Genomic DNA, 8,028 nt, shown 5'->3' with positions numbered 1-8,028 from the left:
CTGTTTAATGTTTATTACTTTCATTTTATTTCAATGTACATGAATAGCTAAATTTTTAATTAAGGTTGATGATGAAACATTGTTAATGATTATAGGTATTTATTTATGAGATTTGATTTTTCCCATTGTTTTTAATGATTTAATCGTTCTTACTTTATATCAATTGATGAAGATAGGATTCTAAATATGAGTTCAATTATGTTTTTATCATAATTTAGGGTAAGCTTAATCAATTGAATAATTGGTTTAAAATTTTTTGAATTTAAAATTGGATATCCCTTTTGATTTGTTTGTAAATAGATACAATTGATGATATAATTTTATATTTAGGTAGCGAAATAGAACATGCTTAATTTAGATTTTAAAATTGATATTTTAATGAGAATATCTTCTATGATAACATGATTAAATTCTAGATTATCATATAGTAGTTTGGGAAAAGCCAATGATCACGAATATATGATGATATGAATTAACAAGGTGAATTTCAAAACCTTAATTTTTTTTCCTTTTCTTGATTGTTTACACGATCTCTTTACTACTTGTCATAATTTCTTTGCTTAGATTAATTTCTTTAGTTTATTTAATTTTAAAATAACCAATTTTTATTGAATTAGATTAGAATTTATTTAGTTGAGATTTATTTTATTTTTACTTCATTCACAAGTCCCTATGGATTCGTCTTTGAGCTTGCCAAACTATACTTTAGTATAGTCGGTGCACTTGCGAGTATTTTAAAATTTTTCAACACTTTCAACATAATAAAACTCATAAAAAATTTATTCAATCCATACCTAACTGAAAAACATAACCACAATTGACAAAACCCCCCAAATGAATTGGAAAATTTGGATTTAACAAGCCTTGCCACGCACCCTAATCCTTTAATCTTCATTAATCACCAAATTAATCAAGTATTTACTGTAATCATCAAACGATAACAAAACCCAAAGTTTTTAATAGAAGAGATTGAAATAAAACTTAGTTTTTTACCTTAAGTTAATCCACTTCAAAATCTCATGTAGTTTTAGGCTGCTAAGAGGATTAATGGAGACGAAGTCCTTAGTAACTTAGAGGTCTCGGCTTGAGTGTTTGATCATAAGGTTTTTCCCATATTTCATGTAGTCCATTCTTAAAATCACCTAAATGTCATTGTTTAAAATATTCGAAAGTCCACGAAATTGCTAACAACTTTAGCTAAAAACTAACTTCAATTTAAATATTATTATAATTGTAAAATTGCTGAAAAAATAGTAGTAAACACACAAATGTTTGGGGTGTTTTTACTTATTACACATACAATTGGGAATCATAAAATACACTGATAGTATTAAACCTGCTCATACAATTCAAAATTCTAACTAGAAAATTTGGTGCTTACTTCTTCGGAATAAAAACCAAGACCAGCAAATTGAGCGAATCAAATCAGCCAAAAGATTATAATGTAACTTGAGAAACAAAATCACCGGACAGCAGGCAAGGACAGCAATGACATATTGAACCCATTCCCCCTTGTAGTCAAAGATCAAAAAGATGGCAGCGATAAAGGCCGAGACCATGGTTGTTATGGAAATGAAGAGTGTTATGAGCCCAGACATCAACCTTGCATGCAATGAATACACAAACTCACTTTGTGCGTAGCTTGAAGTGAGAATGGACAGGGAAAACACTATTGATGCTGCAGAGGTAAAGAGTGCTACTGCATTTGAAAGGATAAATATCTTAAACCACTGATCTTTGTTGAAAAAGGGAGTATTTGATATATTATTACTGGCACCAGGAACTATGAGAGCAGCAGCAAAAACCACGGTGGAAATGAGAGTTGCTACAAGCATACACGAATTGGCTGTCTCCCTCATTGCTTCTTCACCTACTTTAAGTAAATCTTTATGTTCCTTATCAAATACTTCTTTAGGTGTCATTCCCTTAGAATTTTGCATATCCTTATGAGAAGGCGGAACAATCTTCTCCACTTCCTATGATGACAGGCAATGTGAAAAGTTAAATAGATAATTATTTTCCATCAATTACATAACATATCAAAGATAAATTAAATGGCATTAAGATCTTCATTTGAAATCAATTTATTTTATGATTCAAATTAAATAATACAAATGTATCCAATGTCACATCATTAAAATTTGAAATGATCAAACACTTTCTACATTATTAAATTCAGAAAATAAAATTTTAAACTTCCACATTCCGTTGTATATTAAAAAAGAAAAAGGGAGGGATGGGGGGGGGGGGGGGGGGAGAGAGAGATTTAGTTGTAAGGAATACCTTGAACCACAACAGCTCTCGTTGCATTTGAAGGTTTTCTCTTGGGGCGCCAAGTCTTTCCACTTGTGGCAACATTCCAGCTAAGTGCAACATGTTGTTTTTGTCAGCATCAATATATCCAACTATGTATTCCTTTGCTGCTCCTATGTTTTTTATTAAATTAAACACTTGTACGTGACGATGCAAAACAGCAACATGAAATACAGTTTGCCCTTTTTCATTAACTTCCCATAAAAGATCAGGATAGTTGCGAAGAAGCAAAGCTAAAAACTCAACATTTCCTGATATTGCAGCGTCAAAAAGTACTCCTGAAGGCCTCTTTATTAGGTCTGAAATTTCCTCATCTGATCGCTTTAGAACTTTCTTCCAGATCATCTCAAGTAATTCATCAGCCGATTCTAGCTTTGATTCTTGCTTACAGAAGGCTTTGAAATCTAGAAGTAGGGAATTAAAGTATCAATTGAAAAACAAAATGATCTTTATTAAAGAGAAATGGGAAGCGACAATGATGATAAAAGTATGGGTTTTACTAACATATGCCTTCAGGCATATATTTATAAACCATTTAAAAAAAAATTATGAAAAAATGACTAACTGTTTTTACAATTTTTTAAATTTCTCATAAATTTTGTTATAAAATAGATAATTAATATATGCCCTTAAATATACATTAACTAAACCCTAAAAGTATTTAAATGAAAGATAATAGTCAAATTATATGTTGGTTATGATGCAAAATATTGACAAAAGTTTCTTTATAGATTCTTTCTTAAAAATTTATTTCCAAAATTGTCTACACTTTTGCATCATAAGTAAAGTATGGACATTGCTTGGAAAATGTGAACGCCTAGTGTTAAAAATAGTGGATATTGTGTGAAGTATATCTGGGTGTGAAATAATAACGTGGTAAAAAAGGTAAAGCTTACTTTGGAACTTAGAGTATAAAAAGTATACTAAACACTATATCTATTGAGAATTGGACCGGGTTTAGAAAAACATACATAAGCTGGAGTATCTTGCCACGATCTTTGGCATTCTGCTGCTGGCATTGTGTGTAGCCTTTTGAGCCAACACATGCAAAGCTGTTTTCCCATTATTATTTTCGTCTCGCTCACAAGCTAATTTTGGATCTTTAGTCAGCATATCCAATGCTAAACCTATATATACAAGGTATGAGTTATTATTGTAGACCAACAGATTTTTGTTGTAATGCCACACTTATGTCAAGAGAGAGAGAGAGAGAGATTGCCAGACTTAGGTCAATTAATGCAATGAAATTGGGGGGAGAGAGAGACAGAGGAACTTATCCAAAATTCGAAGTCTTCCAACAAAAGTTCATAGTATCATTATTAGAAATTGGGAAAAATTAACGAATGCGCTAAGACTATTGGTTTAGAAAATATTGGTTTAGAAAATATTTTTATAATTAAACTTTTTATGGTTAGGCAGTGGCGGAGCCAGGATTTTAGTCTAAAGAGGGCAATATTAAAAGTGAAATTAATCTAAAAAATACTAATAAAAAATAATAACAGAATAAATAAAAAATTATAAGCAAATATGAATATATTTCATATTATTAAAATAAATAAACAAAAATAACAAATTCATTGCTACTAAAAAATTTACAAATTGATGGAGTAAAAATGTGATTAGTGTTACTTAAAAAAACATAATGAATAAATGTTTGAAATTATTTTTTTTGATTGGTGACATGCTAATTTGTAAGATATAAGTAGTAAAATATGTAGTATCCTAGCATCATTCAAGAATAAAATGCTATAAAAAGTATCATAAATAGTAAAAATTATGTAAATAATGATATAAAATTAAAATTTTAAAAAAATAGTGAAATAGGTGACGTAGGACAAGACAAATGTTTGGTGTTTGTGAACCTTTTTTTTCCTTTCTTTTTCTTGAGAGTCACGTTCAACCAAGAAGTCATTTTTTTTTCTTTTTTTTTCCTCCATGTCAGTAAGTACTTGAGTACTGATGCTAAAAAATTTTAGGAGTCAGGGGGGGCAGGTGCCCCCCCTCGCCCCCCTGGCTCCGCCAGTGTGGCTAGGAAAAGGAAAAAAATTTTTGGTAAATTGCAAATTACACCCCTAAAATTTGGAAGTGATTGAATTTTAAACCCTGAAGTTTTAGAATTTGGATTTTACCCCCTGACATTTAGGATGTTCGGATTTTACATCCTGATGTTTCAAAATTTGAATTTTACCCCTATATCTTAAAGGCGTTTGGATTTTACTTCCTAAAATTTGGGAGTGTTTAAATTTTACACCCCCAAATTTTAGAGAGCAAAATCCAAATTCCGAAATGTCAGGGTATAAAATTCAATCACCCCAAGCTTTAGGACATAAAATCCAAATTTTGAAACTTTAAGATGTAAAATTCAAAAACTCCCAAACTTTAGGGGTGTAATTTTTAATTTACCTTTAATTTTTTTTAACAATTTTTCTATTTTCCATGAAAATGATATCAAAACTTTCCAATAATGATTTATTGACAATTATTCTTAGAGCACCTATTAACAAGACCATTATGACATAAATTGTAGCTAAAAAAACATATTAATTCTAAAAGTTCTAAAAAGTACTTTGATATTATACATACTACCTCTATCTTGAATTGTTCGCAATATTTAGAAAACTCAACATTTTATGGTAACATTGTTTATTGTTTTGTATCTTAATTGAAAAGTTACAAATTTTCAAAATCACCCTTAAAAAAAGTTCTCAAAAAAAATTGTCATTTAAAGTGTTTGTCGTATTGGTAGTAGGGACATAGTAGGAAACCCAGTAAATTAATGGTTTTTTTTTTTTTTTGAGAATGAATAAATTAATGGTTTTTAATTTAAAAAACAAGACAAAATGGAACACAGAACTAATAATTTGGAACAGAAGTAGTACTAAATTACTAATATAGAAGAAGGAAGATATTTAACCCAAAATAAAAAATAAAAAAGAAGGAAGATAGAAAGTAGCATGTTATTAGTTATAGTAGCCATACTGCAAAGACAAATTTAGGAGCATGAAGGAATGAAGTAATACCATAAAGATCGCATGTAAGGGTAATAAAAAACAGCCTAATACGTTCACCGCGATCTAGACAGCCAAATTGAGTATTCAAGTAGAGAAATTCTGCCATTTTCTTGTGTCCAGCTTCAGCTGCCATGCCAAACGGTATCAATTCTCTAGTACCACGAAGCATTGTCAGTTTACTATTTTTGTTTACCATTAACTCTGCAATTTCAAATATTCCGGATACAGCAGCAATACTTAGGCCTGTGTCTTTATTTCGATTTTCTATAGCTAGCTCGTCCACAGTGAGATGATCCACCAGTTCTTTTACAAAAGGTATGTGTTTTGAATGAACAGCTATGTGAATCACTGTATCCCATGATTTTGTCAGTCTAGCATGAAGCAAGCTACGATCTTTAACAATGTAGTGCTTAGTAGTCTTCCAGTCACCGTTAAGTGCAGCCCGACACAGGTCGCGCAAGTCATCTCTTTTTTCCCCTGTAGAGTTTTAGAAATCAGATACTTGCAATATTTATACCATTTCATCCCTAACCTATGCCGTGACCAGGGGCGGACCCACTAAGAAGGGTGTGGTTATGGCCCTCCAAAATTTTTCAATTTTATAAAATTTTCCTAAATTTTTTCAAAAAATGTATGGTTAACCCTCCCAAACTTTTCAAATATTAGATTTTTACCCCTTAAATTTACCGAAAACTTTCAAAAGATACATGGCTAGCCCCAAAAACTCTTCATATGTCTTGTATGACACTATAAAATTGGTTCGATTTTATATTTGTTATTATTTTGGCCCCCCATTCATAAAATTCTAGTTCCACCCCTAGCCGTGACCATCAAAACCCACAATCTTAGGGTCCTGACTCCTAACCTATGCCACTTTTTAATCAAATTCCCCCATATTTGGCATCTAATTTATCCAACTTGCTATTTTTTATATTTTTCTAGTATAGTAATTTGTTGGTTTAGGGTAGAACAAAGTGTGTTGGGGACATCTTGCGCAAGGGCCGAAATGGTAAAACAAGACCAAAATTCCCCTTTGGGTTCTTTAGATGTGTTTATTTGAGAAGAGTCTAGCCCAAAATTCCAAATATATGATAAACAAAAACGAATGGTGCTTTAATAGTAGAGAAATTAAAATGCCAATAACAAAAATGCTTAAAAACAACAGATTATAAATTTAGACCAACAAATAGCAGGGAGAGGACAATAAAAGAGAGAGGGAATGTTCCTCTATACCAATATTTCTACTCCCCAAACTTCAGAATTGTGAGAATGTTTGCTAGCTGAACGTGTTTTTATGTTAAAGTTTTAGCTCTAAGGATAAAACATGGCTAGTCATTTTTGGGCTGATATGAGAGGCATTTTATATTGAGTTTGAAGTGGTGTTAATGACTGGTTTTTAGGTAAGGAGAGAGACTTTGGACCTCCTAAGTGCTATTTCCATGATTTGGTGTGGTTTACTTTATGCTTAGGAAATGGATTGGTTGCTTTTTACATAATTTTGGAAATAAAGGGGACCTAAACTCACAAGTTGATGTTTCCTAATCACGTCAGGTCTTGGAGGTTGCATTTGGTTGTTTTAGTAAGCAATGTTGCCACTTAGGATCAACTATGTGTTTTAGGCATCAAAAAAAAAAAACGTAGAGTAGAAAACTTGGGCCACAAAGAACAAAAGTATAAAACCTCTTCCATAAACCTGAAGTGCTATTAGTATCCCTTACCCACCTGGAAAAACACATGGGCTGAGCTCATGTAAAAGGTCCGATAAAAACCGACTCATGCCTTTCAAACTACACTCTCAATTTTCCCAATATATGACATAAGATTAGGTCATGCTTAAAAGAATAAAATATAATATAATACATGAATTGAGCCAATAACAAGGTCAGGCTCAGTTGAATCAGACTTGTCGATTGAAAATGTGTTGTCAAAATGGGTATAAACAAAGTGCAATATCCCATGAGATATCCATTAAAGAGAAAATGAATTTTTTTTAGAGATTGATTAGAAAGATTCTTTCTTTAATTGTCCTTAATTGGTGTATTACTTTGTTATTTGCGAATCAGCAATTCTTATACGTGCTAAACATCTAGTGTATTCCGCAATTTTGCTAGTATTGTGTATGGTAAATAAAATTGTTTTTTCTTTCAAAATAATTTTCAAAAGGTTTAGAAGTTAGAAGTTTTAATGAATAAAGAATTATCTCATAAAAATTAAAAATACCATAATACTTTTATCTAAACTATTTTTTTCTAATAAAACTTATATATAAATATTTATTTTTCCAATTACCAAATAATTTATGACTCATTCAATTTTATATGAAAAATAGTATCTATACATACCTTAAGATCTTAAAATTATAAATAAACTTGAATTAAAGTTTCTGTTATTTTTGTTTAATTATCTCTCACAAAATATGAAAAAAGTTCCTTACATTTTCAAGCAAATGGCAAATACACACACACACACACACACACACACACACACACACATACACACACATATATATATATATAATTATGTGTGTGTATATATTTGTGATTTGAGTTTTATACAATTTTATTTTGTTCTTAAAGGCGGCTCCCCTCTCCTACGTCAGCCTATGTATTAAAATTTAATTATAACATCCCTTTGATCAGTGAATCGGTAATATATGCTTATCATTTCCCAATTTGCATTGCAGGCTTTGCAAGTTAAAATACAC

At 30.9% G+C, this 8,028-nt stretch overlaps 1 pseudogene; it reads right to left on the bottom strand.

The window, feature by feature from the left end:
- Positions 1–1,349: 1,349 nt before the first annotated feature.
- Positions 1,350–6,033, bottom strand: LOC142643968 (uncharacterized; annotated as a pseudogene).
- Between the last annotated feature and the right edge of the window lie 1,995 nt (positions 6,034–8,028).

Source organism: Castanea sativa, chromosome 7 (assembly GCF_040712315.1).
Source record: "Castanea sativa cultivar Marrone di Chiusa Pesio chromosome 7, ASM4071231v1".
NCBI classification, from domain to species: domain Eukaryota; kingdom Viridiplantae; phylum Streptophyta; class Magnoliopsida; order Fagales; family Fagaceae; genus Castanea; species Castanea sativa.
The sequence above is the reverse complement of the archived record's forward strand: the minus strand, read 5'-3'. Positions and strand labels throughout refer to the sequence as shown.